General features: G+C 40.6%; 1 long non-coding RNA gene across 1 annotated transcript in view; it reads left to right on the top strand.

Moving 5' to 3' along the window:
* LOC105707498 (uncharacterized) overlaps positions 1–24,770 on the top strand; it is a 95,956-nt gene extending 71,186 nt beyond the window's left edge. The window contains exon 6 of the long non-coding RNA XR_010336647.1: positions 24,127–24,770. This is a non-coding gene — a long non-coding RNA (uncharacterized LOC105707498). The remainder of the gene's footprint in view (positions 1–24,126) is intronic.
* Positions 24,771–25,335: the final 565 nt, after the last annotated feature.

The following is a 25,335-nucleotide window of genomic DNA, read 5'->3' as shown; positions in this document are numbered from 1 at the left end:
TTGTGGAGCTCTGATTCCATTTGCGTTCATCATAACCATCAGGTGTAGTAGGACGGGTAAACCTGTAAAGTGAATAAAAATTCATTCCATTTTGATTTTGTAATTATTAGGGTGTTTTGTGTCACTTCTGCAGGGACTCCGTCTTATTCTGAACAGAATACAGTTCCACGCATCTTTGGGTTTCGTCCTGTTCCCTCCACCGTACCACGAGGTCTCTGCTTCTTTCTTAACTCTCTGATTCTCCTGGTAAACTCTGCACACAGTGGGCACTAGATTATGCAGCCAACTGTACATTTTCTCCCTAAAACAGTCTTAACATGGCATAAAATGCAATGAATGTCTTCTTACTTTGAAAAGTATGAAGTGCTACTATGCCAAAGTGGGCTATTCATTTGTCACTATTACCATAAGAAAAACCATCTATCAAATCATGCCCAAGGTCTTTTCTCCCAGGGCCTTGTATCACCTCAAGGAGGAGCTTCACTTTTCAAGTCTTTAAAAATCAGAAGGATGATGGCCTCAAATCCTGGTTTTCTTGGGAGTGGCCAAAAAGATAAGAAAATACCCTCATAAATCCAAAGGTTTTCTACTTGATTCTGGACTGCTTTCTATTGGCCCCGCTTGTGGGGGTGCCGTTATAGACCCTCTCCCTTGGGAAGGAGGTAGGGGAGCATACACATCCCCACATCCCCAACTCTCACGGGAAAAACATACAACTCCCAGAAATGGACTTGCTCACTGACAAAGTCACTGTTCTATTCTGTGACAGTGTCAACACTACGCATCTTTAACCCAGATAGAAAATACAAAGACCAAATATGAACCCTCACCTGTGCCTGTGCTCCCCTAAGGCCACTTGTCTGGCTTGTCTGCTTAGCTATGTTGATTGGGGTTCTCTGGTCACTTCTCTACTTATTTCTTCAAGCAGGATTCCTCTCGTGATCTGTGCACATCTCCCGATTATCTTTCTCTCTCTCTCAGGACAGCTGCTGATGTTCAGGTGCTGACCCCTGATTTATACCCAGCCTGTCCCTGGTCATAGCTGATTGATTGGGGGTGGACACCTGACCCAAACCGGCCAGTCAAATGTTCTCTCCTGGACTTTGAAATGTGACACATACAGACAGGGACTCAAAGCTATTGGAGCCAAGTCACATTATAGTTGGTGGAATGTCTAATCTTATGCCCTACCTGTGATAGGATGCGATGATGAGAGATTATTCCCCTGATTGTGTTACACGGCACAGTTGGCCTTAAAATCAGGAGATAATCTGGGTGAGCTGGAGCATGCGCAGAATTTGGCATACCATTGCTGACCAGAAGATGAAGGTGCCATGTGAGAGGGAACTGCAGTTGCTTCTAGGAGCTGATGGAGGCCCCAGCTAGTGAGCAAGCAAGAACTTCATTCCTATAATTGCAAGACCATGGATTCAGCCAGCAACCTGAATGAGCTTGAAATTGATTCTTCCCCAGAGCTGCCAGAGGAGAGCCTGGCATGGCTGACACCTTGATTTTGGCTTTGGGAGACACCTGAGCTAAGAACTCAGTTGAGCCATGCCAGACTTCTGACCTACAGAACTGTGAGCTAATGCACTTCTGCTGCTTTTAGCCACTGCATTTCTGGTAGCTTTTTATGACAGCAATATAAAATGAATACACAGGACAACAGTGATGCATTTGGAGAGGGCAGTGACCTTTTCTAGCTGAGGATGTCAGGATTCCTTCCCCATCTCCTTTCTTTCCTTCCTTCCTTCCTTCCTTCCCTCCCTCCCTCCCTCCCTACTTCCTTCCTTCCTTCTTTCCCAATCTTCACTTGGTTCTGTGAGCTCTGCAAGCATCTTATAATAAAATTCCCTCTTCCTGCTTAAGCCAGCAGACTTTTTTTTCTGTTGCTTATAGCCAAAACAGCCTTAACATAAGGAGCTGTGGGCTTGTATGACCTGTGACAACATGTACCACAGTGTAATTCTGGTACTTGAAAATGTGGCTCTGTGAAGACTTTTAAGAGATCCGGTGAATTTTGGGAGGTCCTAGAACCTTAAATGGAGTAAAGATTATTGAAAAATATTTACTATTTTTGTTGACTATTTAAAATTACATTTGAAGGTATTATTTAGAGATGATGGATGAGAATATTAACTTTGGCCGCCAGATATGCCTACCCATGTAAATCCATACTATAGTTGTGCATAAATAGAATTACTTTGTAACAGGCCTGTCTATTTGGTTAGGGCACATCCTCTGAAGCTCCCTGGCAGCTTGAAGATGAGTTTACACTGGGTCAAAGCCAGGTCAGGCCAGAGCATGGTTGGCTGCTTCAGGCATTTTTGGGCCAGAGGCCCCGTGAGAGTGTTTCTACCCCCACCTAGCTCCAGCTGGCTGCCCACACAGTGGAGCACAGACCCCAGCAGGGACCCTGCCAACCTGGCTGCTTGCCAAGCAGAGCGAGAGAGCAGAATGACAGAGATGTCCAGGTGCAGACAGCTGGCTTGGCAGAGGAGGACCGACTGATTGACACAGAGGAAGAGGGAGGCAAGCCATGGGCACTGTCCCGGTCCTGGGAATCTGCCTTTGCCTGGACTCCCAGGCTGCAGTGAGGAGTCACCCTGCATCTTTCAGGGTCAGTCAGAGGAGACGGTGGCATGGCCCGCCAGCTGCCTTTGCACTCTGCTGCCCTGGAGTGGGACTGGAAGTGAAGTAGATGTAGGGAAGGGAGAATGAGCAGAGGGAAGATGCCTCCCTTTAACACTTGCACATAGCTAAGAAAGTCCCTCCTGGTTTGTGCTTGCCTGGAGACGACAGCAAGCCTGAGGTCCATAAGCCTTCTCTCCAGATGTTTCTGGGTATGTCACAGAGTATTATCATATTTTTCTGTAAAATAATATTCTTGGTGTGGAAAGCATAACTGAGTTAGTTAGACACTATGAAATATACTCCTTTCTGGGTGGGGTCAGTGGAAAAAGAAGAGGACAAGGCCAAGGAGGGGGAGAAGGGACTGCGTGTAGTTGCGGCTAAGTAGGAGCGAAGATCCACTGGGTCTTGGCCATTCTCCCGAAGGAGCAATTCTAAAAAGCAGAGTGTGAGTAGGTTTTGGGAGGACTCTCCCCGGAGCACAGAAACAGAAAACTTGAGCCCTTGTAGGAGGTTGATGCGGTGCCCTGTTATCCACCCAGTGCAGGTGGGGAGTTTCTGGCCGGGCCTGGGAACTTGGGGACTGCCTGCCTGATGTCGAGTGGCCAGCCAAGCCTCCTGCATAATTAGGTGGACTTGGATAGAACCCAGCAAACTGATCCTACTTGCCTGTCTTTCTACACTTGGGTTTCGATTTTTTTTTTCTCTTCCTCCAACCAGTTTCTTTGGGGCTCAGTGTGTCCATTTATAGTATTTCTTCACAATGGGAAAGAAGTAATAAATTGGCTGGCTTCCTAGCTGAAAGTCAATCTTAGTATTCCATTGATAGGGAAACCTCTTATCTCCCCTCCTCTTTTCCCAAGAGAGTCTCTATAGTAGGCATTTTGCCATTTTCAGATCTTTTCTTAGGCTTTAAAGCAACTAGATAACCATCTTTTAAGATAAAGGATACATTCTCTGATGGTTAGACCAGAGAATAAAATATTTGGGATTTTAATTTTTTTGCTTCTGTTCATCTACTTAGAGTATTTCAACAATTTACCTCCTCTAACATCAGTTCTTTTAAAAAATAGAGGCCCTAATTCCAATCATTTTCTTCACAGTTCCAGAGGAGATTAATGTTTATGGACCATATAGACTAATTTTTTCCTCCACCTCTCTATCACCTCCACATACACATAAATATTTCCTGCCATATCTGCTGGAGCCTGAATGTGCCCAGCCTGGCTTTCACCTTAGCATGTTCTGCTCCTTAAGGAAGAAAACAATTTCTTATTCACGGCTGACTTGGGTTGTCTCTTGCTCTCTGGTGCCTTTAATCTTTCAGCAGCCCTTCAGTCTGCTGATCACAGCCTCCCCTTAACCATTTAAAAGGCTGAATGGGACTTCTGACACCTGGTTCAAGTCAGATTTTTCTGAGTGCTCTTAGATGGTGTCCCTGGGGATGTGCCCCTCTGACCCACTGAGTCAAAGCTTTCATCAGCCCCAGGGGCTCTGCCAGGGAGCCGCTCTTCTTTCCTGCTCCAGCTCTAACACATTTAATTGAGAGCAACAACAGTGTGTATTTAGGGGGAGATCTCTCAGGATCTCAAAAAATGGTGGTTATGAATTCATTCTTTTTGGTATAGCATTTTAGAAAGTTTTTTAGTGGCAAGGGAAAATGACTTTGAAGCTGCTTTATAGATGGGGAAGGTGAAATGTCGGGAGTGGCTTGTCTGCTCTTGCTGAGGGAAGGGGCTAAGGTGGAAGTGTGTGAGGTTCAATATCCACTACTAGGCATGGGCAGGGCCCTACGTCTCCCTGTCATCCTCCTCTGCCTGCAAAGTGAATCACTCAGGGGGTGCTACCCCTACACATGTGTGGGGGAGCCTGTGAGGGTGTGGCACCACATTCTCCGTATTCCCAGGGCAGTGGATAAATGATGGGGAAGAACAGTTTCACCTCCAGCTTCTGCATCATGCCTGGCCCATTGCAGACACTGAAGACATATTTATTGAATTAACTCGATTTAGAGCCTGACTCTCTTGTTGACTGAGTCCAAGATTCCTCATCTGTGAAAAGGGGCTATTTCTTGCCCTAGCTACTTCACAGACTGGCTGTTGAGGATAAATGGACAGTGCCTGGATCATGAAACACATCCCATGTTTAAGGCGGGTTTCTTGGGCCCGGCTCTGTAAGGTCTCTGCCCTTGTTGGCTGGACAATGAATATCATATTTAAAGACAGTTTGTAAACTCTCCCTGAAACTAAACTGCTGAATCACACATATGTAAGTTCATTCCCTCATGCTCTTTTTAGGCTGTCCTTTCACAATTGGTTTCTCTGCCAGAGCATGAGCTTAGATGAGAGTCCAAATCACATTCTTCCCAAGAATGCGGGAAGGTCTGCTTTTGTCTTTCTGCATAGCCTTTCCAAATTTCCTGTCCCTTTCAACATTTTTTTTCTGAACCTAGACATAAGTTTGGATGGCTGTAACATTATTTTTTATTGAGTTAAATTTGTCATGTGCTCAGTTTGGCTTTAACCCAGCATGTTTGGGAAATTTAGGAAATTTTCTTATGAAGTGTATTTCATGAATTTATATGCGTAATCTGATTAAAGGAGTGCCTGGCACACAGCAAGGGCTATAAGGGAGTTAGCATCTAGTTAGCTTTGACTGAAGAAAGAAAGAAAGAAAGAAAGAAAGAAGACAAGCAACAAGTTAAAAAGGAATGGCCAGTAAGGTAGAAGGAGAAACAGCATAGTGTAGCTTCCTAGAAACAATGAAAATATGCTTTAAGAAGGGGGCGACCCGGCCTGGCATGGTGGCTTATGCCTGTAATCCTAGCACTTTGGGAGGCTGAGGTGGGCAGACCATGAGGTCAGGACTTAGAGACCATCCTGGCCAATATGGTGAAACCCCGTCTCTACTAAACATACAAAAATTTGCCAGGTGTGGTGGGCACCTGTAATCCCAGCTACTGGGGAGGCTGAGGTAGGAGAATTGCTTGAGCCCAGGAGGTAGAGGTTGCAGTGAGCTGAGATAATGCCATTGCACTCCAGCCTGAGCAACAGAGCAAGACTACATTTCAAAAAAAAAAAGAAGAAGAAGAAGGGAGGACCTAATCAACTATGTAAAATGCCCCTGAGAAGTGAAGTAAGATAGAGGACAGAGAAATGACTATTGTGTTTTGCAAGATGGAGGTCATTGGTGACCTTAATAAGAGCTGTTTCAGTAATGTGGTGAGGGCAAAATCCCAATAAAATGCACCATAGAGAGAATGAGAGATGAGGAAGTGGAGACATCATGCAGGGACAACTTTCAAGGAGTTTTGCTGTGAGCAGTAGCAGAGAAGTGGAGTGATATGTTGTCATAGCTGGAGAAGGACATGGTAAAAGAGGAAAACATATCGTACATTTGTAGCCTATTGGGAATGAGAAACTGATGATTCATGAGGGGGGATAATTTTTGAGGCAAAGGCTCTAAGTAGATGAGAAGTAATAGAAGTGACGGGAAGGAATTGGTTCACCAGTGAGGGTTGGTCTTAGATAAGAGTATGAATATTTCCTCCTTTTTACATTGTTAAAGGGTAACGTATAGATACAGATGCATGTAGGTTGTTAGATTTAATAGTGGAAAGAAGAGTTGATTCTCATGAAATGGGGTCTATTCTGTCAATGAAATAAAATATTAGATCATCATCAGAGATTGGGGAGAGGAGATGGTACTGGTAATTTGAGGAAAGGAGAAAATGTGAAGGAGTTGTCTTAGAAAGAAAGTCAATTTCCTATTATCCGTCTAATGAGCCAAGGGCTCACCTGGAATTTTTGTCATAAATTAAAGATAGACAATTCGCATGGTAGTGTGCTTTTTTCCTCTGCTTCATTCAGCTGGAAGTGGAGTGTTTAACTGGGATTAGGGTTTTGCCAGACAATGAAATGGAGGAACTAAGTGACAGAGAGAGAGAGAGAGAGAGAGAGAGAGAGAGAGAGTGTGTGTGTGTATGTGTGTGTAGACTTGTGTACTGTGGAATAAAAACTGGATCCAGAAACAATAAAAACATAACCTTAAAGGTAACAACATGGATTGAGGCAGGTGTGCAGACAGAGAGAAAGAGAGTGGGAAAATGATGAGAGCGATGAATTGAAAGTCCCAATGGCGTCTAAGAATTGTTGGAAGGAGGGTAGTAGAGTAATAGAACTGGAAAGACAGGAGGTGGTGGTCAGAGGGAGGAGGATTTAAACTATGATTTTAGAGGTGTGGCAGTTCCTGGTGATGATGAGGACTGTGAGTATAGCCATGGTAGTGGGTGGCTAAGGTAGGGTGGAAAAGTGGTCTTTGGAAGTGAGGAGATTAAAGAATTGCAGAGCCAGGGTGATAGTAGATTGTCCCCATAGAAGCTGAGGTTTCTAAGAGTGATCACAGAAGTACTGGTAGAAAGGAAGACAGTGATCCAGGGACAAAAAAAAAAAATCAGTAAATGAAGGAGAGCGATCTGGAAGTCAGTAGTTGAAAGCATCGAGGAGGGGACATGGGTGATATGGTCTGATGGTATGTTTTTCTTTTCAAAACATTGGAATTTTGATAGAGGAGGAGAAGACATGGTCTGGAAGCCACATTGGAGATACTCACACCAGCTTGAAGCCCTGTGCAAGAGGTGTGCAGGGAGGATCAGGCTTCATATTAAGAGCTACAAGGGAAGCTAGGGGCTTATTCCTCTCCGTCTCATTGCTCCCCTTTTCCAATAAATATTCTGTAACTCTCCAGCTATGTTCCAATGCAAAGATAAAAAGAAAGTAACTTACAATAAGATAATTTCATGTTGACATGTAAAAATGTTTACTTATGGCTATGGGCCCATGGAGGGGACATTGCAGCGTGACAGGTGCCTGGGCAGACTGTTAGAAGTGTGCTGCCTGCCAGGATGAGAGTTTCTGAAACGGTGCTCAACTCTTAGGAAGCGCATGAAACAAAGACCAGTTCAATGTACACAGAAGCTTCATGTCTAGACAATTCAGTGTATTTTGAAAGTGTGTGAAAAAATACTTTGGGTGTGTATGTAGACTAGGGTTAAATTACAGGTTCAAATAATGATAAGCAGTTTCTTAAATTGTGGGCCTTCCTGGCAGGGCACAAGGCGATTCTTCATTGTGAAGGACTGTTAGTGCTCATTGCAGCAAATCCTATCACCTTGGCAGTGCCATCATTTTGATGACTAACATTTCAAATGTCCAAAATGCCTCCTAACCACTGAGCGAGAGTGACAAGGGAAGGCTCAGAGATGAAGCTACAGATATAGGGGGTTTTGCTGAGGACACCTCGTGGGTTTCAGAGGGCAGACTGAGAGCTTTGGGAGGAATAAGATGTGGAGGGGCTCACTGAGATGAGGGTATGTTCAGGGCCTGGGCATTAAAGAGCCCAGGGGGCAGGAGGCTGGGCTCCCTGTGGTGCTGTTAGGTCAGGAGCAGAGGTGTGAGGCCTGACAGGAGCTACGTCAGTCTGTCCAGAGGTCTCTCGAGGGAAGCTGCAGAATCAGGTCAAATTACAGCTTCCTTCTCAGGATGGGCCCTGCAGGCAGTTAGCTGTGGAGAGGCCAGGCTGTGTTGAGCCTGGGGCAGGTGCCCCTCAAGGGAGTGTTTTTCCCACAGAGCCTTCAGAGTTGTCAGCTTAGTGGCTGCATGGTGTTCATGAATTATTAAACCATTACCCTGATGTTGAAAATTTTGTTTTTTTCCAATTTTTTTGCTACTTAGTTACAGAGATAGTTTCCAAGTCTATATCTTTTTCTCCAGCTTAAATACCTCCTGAAGATAAGCCTCTAGGAGTCCATGGGTCTAAGCATGGACTAAGAAAATTTTATAATTTTCTTCATGCTACCATTTGCTATCCAGAAAGATATTTTAAAACCAATTTACAATGCCATCAGAATTTGTGAGCATATTGGTTGCATTGCAAGCTCCTCAAAGTTGTCATTTAAGACTTTTCTTCTTACACTGGTGGTTATAAAATGCAATCTCAAGATTACTTTTAATGTCAATTCTTTGATTTTCAGCAAAAAGTATTTTTCCACATGTGTTTATTCTTTGTATTTTATCACCTTTGTGCACTTCCCTTTTTAGGTCTCAATATTTTTTGATGTAAATTTGAATGAGCTCTTAACAGAGGGAGCACAGGCACGCACGCATGCACACACACACACACACACACACACATTGTCTGTCGTTATTGACTTGAAAGCATACCTTCTGCACTCCACCCCTGCCCCATCCCCCACCAGTCTGTTTTCTTTTTTGACACTCTTGCTTTTGATGAAAAGCTAGGCATTTATTATTAATGAGTTTTGCTCCTAAAACAGTGGTTCTCAACTTTGGCTGCACACTGGAATCACCAGGAGAGCTTTAAAATCTACTGATGTCTGGGTTTCACTTCTGATTTAATTGGCCTGGGCATTGGGGTTTCTAAAAGCTCCCCGGGTAATTCTAATATGCAGCCAAGGTTGAGAGCCATGATCCTAAAATTTGTAAATTGGTGGTTGGGTTAAAATGAAGTGGGAGGTCGTGGTAGTGAGAGAGGCTGAAGGGGTGAGAATGGGACCGGAGGGGGTGATGGTGAAACAAGGTCCTGTTGAGGGTAGGAGTCCAACCTTCCTGCTAATGTAAATAAGTTTTGAGCATATTTTTTGGTTCTAATGAATGCCTGTGTTTTTTTGTTGTTGCTTTTTTTATTTTTATTTTTCTGATTTAACCCAGAACCAGGCTACTGACTTCTTCTGACTTTCCAACTATCTCTTCTAACCAAATCCTTCCCTCAAAAACTCCATTGTGGGACAGAGTCCACCCAGTCTCATAGCTCATCTCTATACACCCAACTCTGAAACAGTCACATGGTCTTTTAGAAGAGAATTCGAGTGTAAGAGGCTCTCAGAATTTTCCTCAGCCCTCTCCAATTCTCTTTTCTCTATTTGACTTATATGTTAGAGACAGAAGTCAGCATATATGTCCTGAATGTCTCCAGTTCTCACTAGCTTTGACTGATGATGAGGTTGCAATAACCTTAATGCCCAGTGTTGCTGATTTATTGCTTCCACTGCTTGATAGGGACTGCGGCTTTCCTTCTGAGACTTCTTCCCCAGGATGTGAGGATGCATCTTCTATGTGCTTAGGAGCAAGTCCACTCACATTTTTCTACTTTGGTATTTGCACTGACATCCACCCCTTCAAAATCATTTAAGGGTGGTCCTGCCTCTGCCAGGAGGCCCTCTGCTGCCTTGGGTGCTACCTTAATTCACATACTACCATCCATATAAACAACTACATTTCAGAACAAAGCCTAACTGAGGCTCCACAGGGCATTTCATCATGGACTAATATGTGAGCTCTGGGATGAGGAAGGGCTTCTAGAGAGGGAGATGAGGAAATGGGACCCAGCTGGGGTCTTGGTCAGCAAGGTAGATGCTGGGGTGATGGGGCCTCTGAGTGCCCTTCCTAGTCCTCAAACTGCACCCTGGGTTGGGATGGAGTAGGGGTGGGGCAGAGAGCAAGCAGAAGATGAGTGGGAGGGAAAGTGATGGAAAAGCTGTTGTCTCCACTGGCCACCAACAGGAGTCTTAGAACACCTTCGGAGGCTTAAGTTCCTTGAGGGCAAGAACTCTGTCTTGTTCACCGTGTTTCTACAGAGTCTAGTGCATTTCCAAAGTAGGTACATAGTAAATAATTATTGAACAAATCCATTGGTCATGGGATTTCTCAAGTCCTACTTCATTGCTTATATGTTAGATATTCTTGCCAGTTGACTTACTACCCAACTGTTCTTTCAGGGTTTTAAAAATAATTGAATCTGCTCAAAAGCTGTGCCAGGGGAGATAAAAGCACAGTTCAGCCATCTAAACATTGAACTGATCATTTACTACTTGAATCAATGTGTAATATTCTGTTTGCTGGTCTGTGGAAGTGGGTTAATACTGGCCATTTTTACAATGCTGTGAGAAAAATAAGTGTCTATAAGTCCAGTGTCTAAAGTCTTATCTTCTAGAACTTGCCAGAGCACATGCCTGTTTTGAGATTATTGGGTGTATTTTAAATAATTTTTATCATTGATAGTAAACAACTTGGGGTATTATGGAATTGAAACATTTTAAGCAAGTACTTTTGCATTTTTAAGTAGAATGATGAAGTGATGTCTGAGAAATTACTGCAGTTGCTGTTGATTTAGAGTTCTACTTCTTAGAATACAGTGGGCTAGGTATTTGGATGCTTTTATTAAAAGCAATGACAAAATCTTGATAATACAGTATAGAAAAATATATTGTAAAGAATTATCAGTCCAATCTTAGTGAAGGCAAAATGTCTGAGAGGAAAACTACTTTTGCCCTAAAGGCATTTGGCAAACATATTTGTTTTTTGTGTGTGTGATGGTTGAAGGGATTGATACGGAACAAAAACAAAGCTCAGGGCTTGACCAAGGTAGAATGTCTAATGGGAGATCCCACCCATCAAACTGGGGTCGCAAAGGGCTGAACCCTCAAGGTAGTGGTTAATCAGAAATGAACACATCACTCCTACCTCCACTTCCAGTGGACTGCAGACTGCAAGGAATGTGGCTTTTGTCCTGAGCAGAACCAGTGTTAGGGGAACTGGCCCTGACACATCATAGCCACAAAAAACTGTCCACGTGCATTTTTTTTAAAGTACAAATTTGATATTATTTGGGTGGTTAAAAAAACATCAAACCTAAATTTAGATTAAGGTGGTGCAGCGGCAGTCTCTCTGGATGAAAGTCACAGGCCTCAAAGAAGTCCTACAAATAAGTTTCCATTAAAAATGTACAGGTCATAGTAAAAACATAAATACAGAAGGAATTGTCACCATGAGGAAATAGAACCAATAGGAAAAACAGACAGGAGAAACAGATCTATAAAGGCTTTAAATAACAGATCATTATTTGAGAAATGAAAAACCATCATGCTTATTATGTTTCAAGAAATAAGACAAGCTTGAAAATATTTACATAGAACAAGAAAATTAATTTTTGTGTGCACGAGATATTGAAGTGTGTTTACTGCTATTCTAGAAATTTTAGATTATGTTGTATAAAAATAGTGGTTCATAGACAACCCATCAGAGAGAGAACTTGCTGCCATTTATTTTTACCAACTGTTATTTTAGATTCAGGGGGTACATATGCAGGTTTGTTACCTGGGTATATTGAATGATGCTGAGGTTTAGGGCATGAGTGATCCCATTGCCCAGGTACTGAGCATGGTACCCAATAGTTAGTTTATCAACCCATGCCTCTGCCTTCTTCTTCCCTGCAGTAGTACCTATTCTCTATTGATGCCGTCTTTATGTCCATGAGTACCCGGTGTTTAGCTCCCACTTACAAGTGAGAATGTGTGGTATTTGCTTTTCTGTTCCTGCATTAATTTTCTTAGTAATGGCTTCCAGCTGTTTCCATGTTGCTGTAAAGAACATGATTTCATTCTTTTATGGTTGCATGGTAGTTCATGGTGTATATGTGTCATCTTTTCTTTGTCAGGTCCACTGTTCATGAGCACCTAGGTTGATTCCATGCCTTTGTTGTTATGAACATGCTGCAATGAACATGCAAGTGCATGTGTCTTTTTGTTAGAGCAATTTGTTTTATTTTGGATATATTCCCAGTAATGGGATTGCTGGGTTGAATGTTAGTTCTGTTTTAAATTCTGTGAGAAATCTCCAAACTGCTTTCTGCAGTGGCTGGATTAATTTACATTCCCACCAATGGTGTACAAGCATTCCTTTTTCTCCACAGCCTTTCCAGCACTTGTTGTTTTTTGACTTTTGAATAATAGCCATTCTGAGTGGTATGAGATAGTATCTCATTGCAGTTTTGATTTGCATTTCTCTGATGATCAGTGATGTGGACCACTTTTTCATATGCTTGTTGGTCACTTGTATGTCTTCTTTGAGAATTATCTGTTCATGCCATTTGCCCATTTTTTAGGGGAGTTATTTGTTTTTTGCTTGTTCAGTTGTTTGTTTCTTATAGATTCTGGATATTAGTCCTTTGTCAGATGCATACTTTGTGAATATTTTCTCTTATTCCATAGGTGGTCTGTTTACTCTTTGTATAGTTTCTTTTACTGTGCAGAAGCTCTTTAGTTTAATTAGGTCCCAATTGTCAATTTTTGTTTCTGTTGCAATTGCTTTGAGGACTTAGTCATAAATTCTTTCCCAAGGCTGATGTTCAGAATAGTGTTTCCTAGATTTTTTTCTAGTATTCTTATGGTTTAAGGTCTTATATTTAAATATTTAATGTATCTTGAGTTAATTTTTGTATATGGTGAAAGGTAGGAGTCCAATTTCATTCTCCTACATATGACTAGCCAGCTATCCCAGCACCATTTATTGAATAGGGAGTCTTTTCCCCGTTGCTTATTTTTGTTGATTCTGTTGCAGATCAGATGGCTGTAGGTGTGTGGCTTTGTTTCTGGGTTCTCTAATCTGTTCCACTGGTCTATGTGTCTGTTTTTGTACCAGTATCATGCTACTTTGGTTACTGTAGCCTTATAGCATAGTTTGAAGATGGGTAATGTGATACCTCCAGCTTTTTTTTTTTTTCTTTTTTCTTAGGATTGCTTTGGGTATTTGGGCTCTTTTGTGATTCCATATGAGTTTTATAATAGTTTTTTTCTAAAAACAAGTAATTAAAAAAATAGATAAATTATTTTGAAAAAGAGCCAAATAGAACTTCTAGAAAAGCAATAATTGAAATTTAAAGCCCATTGTATAGATTAAAAATAGTAGACAAAGATAAAGAGAGAATTAGTGAATTGGAAGATAGGTCAGAATAAATTACCCAGTTTGATTTTTTTTTTTTTTTTTTGGTTAGACTTTATGGCATCAGACACAATGTTCTAGGTCTTATATGGAAGAGATAAATCATGGTAATAGACTTTTGTGCATTAGAAATTATATGTGGCATTTACATGTACAGTAAATGCCTATTTACTGTACATGCCTATTTACTGTACATATAAATGCCTATTTACTGTACATATAAATGTATAATATATGCAATATGGGTAATTCTGGTGAACTTGCAATATTAGATGAAAATTTTAACTTTGAGACTAAATTAGAATAGAGTTTGTTTTTCAACTTTTATAAATTGCCTTCCAAAGTACCACATGTCCAGATTTTACTCATTATACAAGTCTTTCTTTTAAAAGTGTTTTAGCCACTTGATTACTTTGGTCTACCTTGAATTATAGGTACATATATTATATACTTCTTTCTTATTAGACTAAGTTCAGGGACTCTACTGGGTATACTGTCTGGCCTAGCAGGTACTCTAAAACATAACTGAGATAAGAAAGAAAGGAAGGTAAGAAGGAAGGAAGGAAGAAAGGGCAAGCAAGAATGAAAGAGGGCAGGTGTCATGGTTCACTCCTATAATCCTAGCACTTTGGGAGGCTGAGGCAGAGTGAGTGTTTGAGCCCAAGAGTTTGAGACTAGTCTCAGCAACATACCAAGACCCCATATCTACAAAAACAAAACAAAACAAAACAAAATCTTAAAATTAACCAGGCATGATGGTGCACACCTGTAGTCTCAGCTACTCAGGAGGCTGAGGTGGGAGGATTACTTGAGCTTGGGAGGTTGACATGGCAATGAGCCATGATTGTGCCACTGCAGTCCTGCCTGGGAGACAAAGCAAGAACTTACCTGGAAAAGAGAGAGAGAGAGAGAGAGAGAGTGAGAGAGAGAGAAAGCAAGAGAGAGAGAAAGAAAGAAGAGAAGGAAAAAGGAGAAAGGAAAGACAGAAGGAGAGCTAAGGGAGGAAGGAAACTTCCTAACTAAATATAGAGTAAATATAAATGAATTTCTTTAAAGAAGATGTTTTTGGAAGAGGATAAGGAGAATATATAATAAATGCAGGATTATAAATGAGCAATTCTGGAACTGCCTCTCAGTAGATGTGGATTTAGACCTGGCAAAGCAGGTAACATACATTGAAAGGGTACTGGCATTAGAAAGGCAAGAATGACTTGGTAATTTTAAAAAAGAAGTGCTTTTAATATGGAACGAATTATAATGAATAATGGCAGGAATGAATTATAACATACTAAATTTTAAAAAGGAATCCATGAGTCTTTACTGTCTAAAAAAGTTTACAAACCGTAGAGAGGTAAAAAGCTTTGTAAAAGATGCCAACTAGTAAACGTGGAAGCAACTATAGAAATCGAAAATTTCCACTTTAAATGCACCATAGTAATGGATTCAGGTGAAAATCATCAAATGGTGATAAATTACAGAGGTGAAAGACTGTTGGGGAACAGAATACTTACAGAGTCTCAAAGTATTCCCCCAAGGATTTCATATTAATTACAAAGGGAATAAGATACTTTTGCAATGGAGAAATCTAGGGAACACCCCCTAAACACACAGTCAAACTTAAATCACCAATTATGGCACAAACAAGCATCATGTGTCCCAGATGGGATGTCATAGGAAGGATACACACCCTCTGTGTATTAATTTCAATAATATGAAATTGCTGATATTTGGCTGGCGTTGGTTTACAAAAATGATGTTTTCATATGATGCAACCTAGTAGTATTTCTATTGTTTAGCATGAATTTGATCATGAATAAACAACCAGAGAAATCCAAATTGAGGGCAATCTGCAAAATAACCAGCTGGCCTGGACTTTTAAAACAATGTTGATGTCATTAAATAATTTTTTTTTTTAAAGGCAAAAAGAGGAGAGGCTCTTATAGACTAAAGGAAGCCAGAGAGACCAACAATCAAATACAATGATGCTCCTTGTTAAGATCGTAGGTTGGGGGATGAGGAGGAATTTAGCTGTAATGAATATTATGGAGATAAATTTGAACGTAGACTATATATTAAGTAATAGTATTATATCAGTTGTGAAATTTTACAAATATGATAATTACACTGTAGTAATGAAAGAAGGTGTCTTTGTTCTAAGGAGATATATGCTGAGGTATTTGGGATGAAGGGTTATAATATCTGCAAATAACTGTAAAGTTTCAAAGGTTCAGCAAAAAATGAATGTGTATACATATGTATGTGTATGTGTATCACACACACATAGAGACGGCATAAGTATGGCAAAAGATCAATAGCCAATCTAGATAAAGGGAATATAGATATTTGTGGTACTTTTCTTGCAACCTTTCTGTAGGTTTGAAAATTTTTGAAATAAAACATTGGAGGGAGGAAGAAAGAATTGTCATTATTTTCATTCAGAGTGTGAATGCTGGGCTTTGGGGTGCTTTCCTAAATGGAATCTTTTGACTCTATGACCACATGTATAGTGACTGGGATAATTGTTTTTAAAGAACCAGTTGAAATAGAGATGATGTTTCCTACCCATAAGAAAATGATGAGTTTTCACTTTACTGCCAATGGAATCACCAAGCAACGGTCTCAGTGTTGGTGCATTCGTGAATAGAGTCCTGCTTTGCCCAGTGCAGCTGTCTACTAACACCCGAAAGTCCCTAAGTCCTTCTTCATCTGTGCATTATTATAAAGCTCTCTCAGGGACTTAGAGATTTTTTTTTTTTTAAATATTGAGTTTTACCAGGATCTTAGAGCTATTGGGAAACTAAGATTTAATAAAATAATTGCAAAATTGGAGATAAGAAAAAAAAATCTTTACTGCAAATAGAGACAAATAGATCAATCTCCAATTTTTTAAACAGAAGAGTTGGGTTTTGACTGGAGGGTTGAGGGCTTAGGGCAGGCACTGGGATTTTCCCTTCGCTTTGTCCATCTCTTGTCCAATGTTGTGGACCCAGAGGTGGAAAGGAGAGGTTGAAAAGGCCTTCTCTCTCTCCTTAGAACTTTATCTTTATCTGAGTACCTCCTTGTTATGTTAGCTCTAGTTTGCCACTTCTCATGCTAGGCTTCCTGCCAAGACCGTCTTTGTTTCTTCCCTGGCCTTCAGTCAAGTTTTCAGTTCTTTGCAAGAGCCTCTTCCCGTCTGCTCTCCCATCCTTCACTCTTTTCCTTCTGTCTTGTCAGCTTTCTCTTTGTCCTGTTGGCTTTCCTCCGTGCTCTTCCTGCCAGCCAGTCTGTACTATTTCCCCCCACCCTATTCCTGCTCTCATTTTCAATAGGATTACATTTATTTTGGAGATGGAAATAGATGGATGAAAGGGAAAGTCATCCTGTCATCCTTTATTGCGTGCATGTACGTGCACACACACACACACACACATACACACACACACAAAGATGATGAGAAGGTAAGGGATTGCTAATATAAGGAAATATCTTTCCACTGAAGTTTTGGTTTCTCTAAAAAGGTTTTAAAGGTATATTTTGAAAGAACCAGATTAACCTTAAACTACAGGGTGTAATATGTAGAAAACAGATCTGTATTGAAAACCAGGTTCATTACTCCCAGTGTGAATTTGGGTGAATCATTTCTGTTTTTTTTTTTAATCTAAGAAATAGATATATTGATGATGCTTTCCTCAAAGCTTTGTTATCAGGATTAAATGAGATAATGCACTTAAAGTACCCAGCAGATAACCCACAAAGGTGGGCTCTCTACGAGAGCTTGCGATTATCATTTGCCCCTTCGGGCCTCTACCGGCCCAGCACAGTCAGACAAAGACAAATCTCTTCCTCCTTAAGACTCTTGCAGCACAGACATTTGCCCCATTTTTAGGCTGCCCTTTCTTGTCTTTCTGTCTACTTGCCTCTTCTCTTCCTCTCACACTTCTCTTTCTCTCTTCTTTCTTTTAAATATTCTTCCCTTCCCACCTTTCTTGTTTACTTTTTCCATCTTCCACCCTTCCACAAAGACTAAAAAATACGTCCAACATAAAAAGTTAAGATTAACATATAGTTGGAGGGAAAATGGATGAAGGGAAAATGAGGGTAGAGATATCATAAAGCCGGGGTTAAGAGGAAATGTATAAATGCATACCATGGTTAGACATAATTGCTAGTTGGGGGGCTACCACTTTACTGAGTTTCCTAGAAGTCAAAGGAAAGATGGAAACAAATAATTAATAGTAGTAAGGTCCGTGAGATGGAGGAAATGTGTAAAAACTGTGGTTCCTTTCCTGAGCACTTTTGTGGATTCTCATAAAGGGGACCCTAAGTGGTGTAAGTAAGTGACGTCTACCATAATAACGCATCTCCTTTCATCATGGATATAATAATAAACTTCAGAGAACTGTTTCCTATGATGCTTTTCAATATAGGCTGATATATGATTATGTACAGCTGAAGTTCAATCCTATAAAAGCATTTTTACAAGGAGTTAGATTGTGTGCTGTATGTATGCAATCCTCTGAGGTCTGGCATGCTGCAAGGATAGAGTTTAGAATACCTACAGGAATAAATAGACTTGTGTCCTTCGGGCAATCCTCTATAGATATTATCTCTAGCAATCAGGCTTTTGAAAAGTATAAGAAAGTAGAGTTCAAGGCAAGCCACTGAGTATGGATACCCTCTGTCATCGATGAAGGGCAGAGAAATGTGATTGGATAATCCGTCAGGTAGACAGTAAGACTAAAACCTTTTTAATGAAAATTAAAAGCCACACAAACACACCTGCCTGAACAGAACCATGTCATTTCTGCATGAGAAGAGCTGAGACAATATCTATGGGCAAGGTCAAAATAGTCCTCAATTCTGACACTGAATAGTTCTTTACAGTACATCATTAGATGACGAGAAAAGCTTGATTCCATTTTAAGAAAAAGGAGCACAAACGTGTGCCCAGTAAGAAAATACACCAAAATGTTGGTAGCAGAAATCTCTGGGAAGTGGGATTTCAGGTGACGTTTCTCTTTTCTATGTTTACAATGAGTTTTACAATAAGCAGATGTTGTTTGGTTATAAGAAAAAAAAAACAATGAAGTTATTTTCAGAAAAAATAGTTACCCTGGGATGCTTTGATACATGGAATAGGTAAATTCAGCCACAAATTTCCACAGCGGTGGTTCTTAGCCCTAGCTGCGTTTTAGAGTGCCTTGAGGAGTTTTTAAACAATATTGATGTTTTGGACCCACCCCAGACCAATTAAATTTAAATCTCTGAGGCTAGTACTCACGCATTGGCATTAAAAAAAAAAATCACCGAGGTGGTTATCATGTGCAGCTGGGTTGAGAACTGCCTCTCTATACTGTAGAACACAACTGGAATAATCCCTGGCCCATGTTCCAGCAGGCACACTCTTCTCAGTGGACTGGATAGTTCTCCATGATCTGGCCCCTGCTTTCCTGTCCAACATCAGCTCATTCTACAATCTTGCTCATTCAGCTCCCAGAACAGTGCCTGGCCTGTAGTAGGTTATGAATTTAAAACAAAGTAGGACTAAATGAATTCCTGGATCACAGTTTGCTGACTGTGGTCACAGAAATAATTAACATCTTTGTTCAAGCAACATCGTTTTCTATGAATTTTTTTTTTTACCTGTTGTATTGTCATTAATTGGTTTGGATGTCTCAATAGACTCTTCGGTTATGATTGAGAATAGTAAGTCTGATGATTTAGTTTTTTTCAATAGTTTATCTTAGCCATTCTATTTGTAATCATTGTATATGAGGACAATTTTTCTGTTAGGTCAATTTTTTAACACACGATAAGAATGTATGTTCCATGAGGACAGGGTTTGTCTTTCTCACCACAGCATCTCCATGGACTAGGAAAGTGCCTTGTTCAGAGTAAGCACCCAATATAGATACTTGTTAAATACATATTCAAGACATGAATAATAATAAAAGCATAATATGAATGTAAAGGATTGTATTTGGTTTTTTATTTCTCATTTGATGAATTTAGTGTGTTTGAAGGGAAGGAGGCATGCACACATTCATGCAAAAGTAGTAACAAATTATTTAGATAGTTGTTAAAGAGAAAATTCATACATTCAGACTGAGATGAGGTTTTGAATCCATTTTTTTGGTGTGTGAAAGTGTTATAGTAGGTAGCCAGTCAGATACAAGCAGGTCCGGAGAGGGCGTCCCCCAACACACACACAGAGCCCAGGAATTTTGGGCGACGTTGTTAACTGCCTCTCTAAAATACTAATTGGTTGCAGCCAGCACCAGGTAAAGGCAGTCTCTCAATAAACAGCAACATCTGAAACTGGCGATTAGCAGCTTCCGGATAAGATCTCAGAAGTTGGGCTAGTGGGCTCAAGCATGCACACTAAGAGGCAAAACGGAATTGTTTAACTGGTACGTGATCTTCTAGGGACGTTCAACAGGTAAGGGAACCCTGCCTCAAGTGAGCATGCGTACAACGTGAGTAAACACAGTGCGCATGCTCCCAAGTGCTGGCAGGCCACAGCGCAGACGGACAGCCCACCCCAAGGTAAGAATCAGGGGAGAGGGAATGCAAGACCCTAAAATGCCAACATATGAAACCCCAAGTCAAAAGGTCGCACCGTGCACTTAACTCTCTCAAGTCGCCCACTTGGCCCTCTTCCAAGTCTACTTTACTTCCTTTTGTTTCTGCTCTAAGCTTTTGAATAAACTTTCACTCCTGCTCGAAAACTTGCTTCAGTCTCTCCTTCTGCCTTCTGCCCCTCAGTCACATTCTTTCTTCTGAGGAGGCAAAAATTGAGGTTGCTGCAGACCTGTATATATTTGCCACTGGTAACAAAAGCACAGTTGGTACTAGTTTGGTCCTGACACAGCTGCCAGAGTGATCTTTTAAAAATAAAAGTCAGATCATGTTTCTTCTCTATTTGAAACCCTCCAATGACTTTAGCTCATACCATATAAAAAATTAATTCAAAATGTTTCAGACTTAAGCATAAGAGATAAAACCATAAAGCTCTTAGAAGAAAACATGGGGGAAAATTTTATGACATTAGATTTGGCAGTGATTTCTTGATGTCAAAAACGTAGGTAACAAAAAATAATAGGTAAACTGGACTTTATCAAAATTAAAAATCTTTGTGCATCAAAGGACATGATTAAGAGTGAAAAGGCAACCCATAGAATGGAATAAAATATTCTTAATTTGATATAAAAAATGTGTAAAGAACTCCTACAACTCAATAATAACAAGAACAGAAAACCAAAAAACCCAATTAAAACATGGGCAAAGGACTTGAAGCAACATTTCTTCAATGAAGATATACAAATGGCTAATAAGCACGTGAAAAGACATTCAACGTCACTAATCATTAGGGAAATATAAATCAAAACTCCAGTGAAATATCACTTCACAACATTAGGATGGCTATTATCAAAAATCAGAAAGTAACCAGTGTTGGTGAGAATGTGGAGCAATTCCATTTCTGGGGATGTATCTAAATAATTGAAAGTGGACTGAAACATATTTGTACACTCATGTTCGAGCAGCATTCTTCATAATAGCCAAAAAGTAGAAACAACTCAAATGTCCATTGATAGATGAATACATGAAAAAAATGTGGTCTATACATACAATAGAGTGTCATTCAGCCTTAAAAAAAATGACATTTTTATACGTGCTACAAATTGGATGAACGTTGAAGACATTTTGTTAAGTGAAATAAGCCAGACACAAACTGTCAAACATTGTATGATTACACTTATATGAGGTACCTATAAGTAGTCAAATTCTTACAGACGGAAAGTGGAATAGTGATTACCAGGAACTGGAAGAGAAGGAATAATGAGATTTGTTTGGAATAATGAAAAAATTCTTGAGATGGATAATGGTGATGATTGCACAATAGTATGAATAAACTTAATGCCACTGAACTGTGCACTTTAAATAGTTCAACTGATACATTTTATGTTATGTATATTTTACCACAATTAACATGCTTATAACATGCTTGGAATAGGTACTATTATTCTACTACTGTTTCCAATTGACACCTGAGGAAACTGAGACTCAGAGAGGTTAATTGACTTGTCCAAGGTTGTCCAGCTACTGAGTAGCAAACAAAGCAAAGCAAACCCTCTACTGGCTCCTTATCTCAGAATAAAGGCCAGAAGTCCCTAATGTGACTTAAATGACCCGCCATATTCTGGCTTATGCCTTGCTCAGCCCATAGTTCTCTGATCTCTTCTCTTATAGTTTCCCAGAGGTCAGGGATACTCCTGTTAGGAGACATTTGCACTTGCTAAACCCTCTGCCTAGAATGGTCTTTCCCTCTCCCCTGTTTTACCTTGCCTCCCTCCTTTACTGCCTTCAGATTTTTGCTCAACTCTCACCGCCTCAGCAAACCTTCCCCAATCCTACCTCATTTAAATTTGAAGCCCCTTCCTTCCCTACACACACCGGTGCCTTTCTGTTTTGCTTTGCTCCACATCACTTACCTTCATCTGATATAATTCATCTCAATGTATTTTTTACGTTTTACTGCCTGACTTTTTTTTTTTTAAAGATAAATTTGCTTTATGCAATTTTTCTTTCTTTTAGCTTTTATTTTAGGCATGGGGGTACATGTGAAGGTTTGTTACGTAGGTAAACATACATCACAGGGGTTTGTTGTACATATTATTTCATTGCCCAGCTATTAAGCCTAGTACCCAATAGTTCTCTTTCTCCTCCATGTAGACCCCAATGTCTGTTATTTCCTTCTTTGTGTCATAAGTTCTTATCATTTAGCTCCCACTTATAAGTGAGATCATGTGGTATTTGGTTTTCTGTTCCTACGTTAGACTCTTTTCATTAGGGTCTAGTAATCTGAAGACAGGGATTTTTTTATTTTGGTCTATTATGGTTTCTGCTTTATTCCCAGGACCTTGAACAGTGCCTGACACATTGACACATAGCAGGTGCTGAATTAATATTTGTTGTATGAATAAATACATCAAAAATACATTTTATTTGCTTCTACCCTGATGAATTATGACAACTCATAGTGGTTACCCTTGTATTTTTACTTTTCCACTCATATGTATCAACTCTACCTCTGCTAGATTATCAGTTCTGGGGAAGAGTCTTCTATGTCTTTTCCTCCTAAAAGTGGCTATCTACGTGATCCAAAACATGCAACAGAATTTGCATGTATGTGCATATTAATTGAGTGTTTGTGAAAATTGAGACTTGGATGCTGAAGAGAACAGGTAGGCTTCTCACCCCCATCAGAATATTCCGTCAAAAGGTTTCCCAAATAAACTCCTGCTCTGCTCTTGGGACAAAATGAAAATGCTTGGTTATCTATGAATCTAGTACTACTGTTTCAGTCTCTCTTCATATTTAGAGAGTGAGGTTCATCATGTGAGAAGTTTAGTTACTAACAACCCCTCCTAATTCCTGCATTGCTGGAGCTCAGAGCAAGCTCAGATCAAGGGAGATGAAGTGCCACTTTGTACAGGGCTCAGCTTGGTTACTGCCTATCTGGGTAAAGAGCCCTCTTAACCTCCAGGCCAAGCAGGTTAAATGTTTTTGTTTCAAGTGAGTTCTCTGCAATGGTCCAGATTTCTCCTCATTTCAGAAATCCTCAGCAGTGATATTGGGCAACTCTTGGCGTTTGTTTCTCCATCAATAAACGAGCCCATTACAAAGAAGAGAAAGATTCTTGGCCGTGAAAGACCTGGGGTCTGGAATAGATGTGCTCCATCTGCCAAGGCATTTTCCCCATATGGCTGAGGTTTTTTCCTATAAAAAAACAATGACAATGAAAAAAAAGAAAAAACCACTTACTCAGCAAACTGCATAGCAAGTCATTTGTGCCAACAAAATGACAGTCATCTTCAAGGCCACAGGCTAAGAATATGAATTATCAGGTAGAAATTGGCTCTGGGATAAATATATTTTTCTTCGTTCCCTACTCCTTCCCACAATCAAAATCTCTCTCTCTCTCTTTGCCCTCCATACATGTGCATACATACTCATGTATACACTTGCACACTCATAAAAACCAGACTTTCCAAAATTTCCCAGTTGGTTAAGAAGCAGAACCCAAAGTTGGGTGAGGAGAAGTGACTCATCCTCCTAGGTTTGGTTTTTACTGCCAGAAAACAGATTTTCAGGAAGAAAAATCACATGTCCCAAACCATCACCAAAGTAAAATGGATCAAATCCCCAGTGTCTGCCTCAGAATCTCCATAGTCTGTGGTCTAGTGTCAGGCAGTGGCTAGTGGTTGTATGAGCTCCAGAATACTTTGCTTCCTCTTGTGGGATGTTATTTTCTGATAGCTATTGACAATTTTCATTTCCTTGTGACAGGGTCCATGTGGTCAAAAGAACTTGACCCAAGCCTTATAAAATCACCAATGTGATGTTTTTATTTGGAAGCATGTTTTGCTGAGGCCATCTGAGTGGAACTGGGAGTTTTGTGGGCTGTGGTTCAATGAACCACACTTACATGTTGGTTTAGAAGCAACTCACCCTTCTCTGAAGGATGGCCTGATTTAGCTGTAAACGAAGAGTCTGGGCTCTGAAGTTCAGTCTGAACAAAGCCTGAGATACGAATGCCTAGGGGCTCTTTTTGGGTCTCCATCTCCTCACCTGCGAAGTCATATGGACAATAATTAGTAAACAGGAGCACTGAAAGGATTGGCATTATTGAAATGTTAAATGTTGTTTTCTTCAGCCCCAGCAACAATTGTTTCTTGTGACTTTCTACGGGACTCTGAGGAATGCTGGGATGATAATCACAGAAACCAGTCGCGCCTCTGGAAAGCCCATAATTCTGCAGACTCATGGAGCTTCACTCTGATTCCAAATCCAGAAAGACCAGCATGTCTCTCATGGAGACACTTGAAATCCTTTCCACATCTTCATTCATCATGCTTGGGGTGAGAAATAGGAATATGTGAATGAACTAACAACACGTTGCAGAAGTCGGTTTTGAGTTTTGCATGCTGTGAACTTAGAAACAACTCCATTTCTCTCAGCACTAGATGCACTAGATGACCTATTCAGAGTGTGTGTGTGTGTGTGTGTGTGTGTGTGTGTGTGTACGTCCCCGTGTGTGTAGAGAGAGAAAGGGACAGAGGGAGAGAATGCAATATTTAGTTTTGAAGATGTTACACTTACAATTACGCTTTCAGAAGCTTGTTCCTGGGAGTACCATGGAACAATGCAGTTAGGTTCCAAGGAATAAAATCATTTAATAGGGCCGTCCTCTGGTTTTTCCTCCAAACCGCTGTCTGTGCGTTGTTCAGGGGAAAGAATCTCAGCTTATTCACAAGTGGTGCTATCTTTCCACAGGATGTTCATTGTTTTGAAAATAGAAGGAAACCTCAACAGCTCTGAAGTATATAATTATGCTTTCTTATTACCCAAGAAGAATGTTCTCTGGAGTGTTGCTGCGATGACTCGCTTGCGAGCGATCTGGCGGAAGGAAGGGCGGCTCAGGAGGAGAGGAGGAGGGAGCAGAGCTCGCCTTCCATGCCACTTACTTTCTTTGTTGTCTGACGGCTCTCACAGATATGTGGCTGGTCCCCAAATAGCCTAGGTAGAATTTTGGTCGTGGGTTCCAAGTCTCCTCTATGTCCCCCCTGCCCCTGCCCCACTGTTATCAGTGTAATAAGTGATTTCAGAGTATTAGGGGAGATTCCACTGCCACTGAATCATGTACAGACTCAAGGCCAGATGATGACATCAGAAACATATGTGTTAGTCTGAGGCAGGACTTAGCCTAGGAAATGAAAACAAGATCTCTGGTTGGAGAATTAAGGACCCAGAGGCCTAGAAACCACCCCAAGAGGAGAGCTTCTTTATCTTCCCCCTCCAGGCAGAAAGTCACCTAAAATATTCTCTAGATGTTTGATTGTGCTGTTTTTAAACATTTCTGGGA

This window comes from Aotus nancymaae, unplaced genomic scaffold, assembly GCF_030222135.1.
Source record: "Aotus nancymaae isolate 86718 unplaced genomic scaffold, 86718_ANA_hifiasm-v0.15.2.pri h1tg000040l, whole genome shotgun sequence".
Classification (NCBI taxonomy): Eukaryota; Metazoa; Chordata; class Mammalia; order Primates; family Aotidae; genus Aotus; species Aotus nancymaae.
Note: the sequence above shows the minus strand (reverse complement) of the source record. Positions and strands in the feature narration are given on the sequence as shown.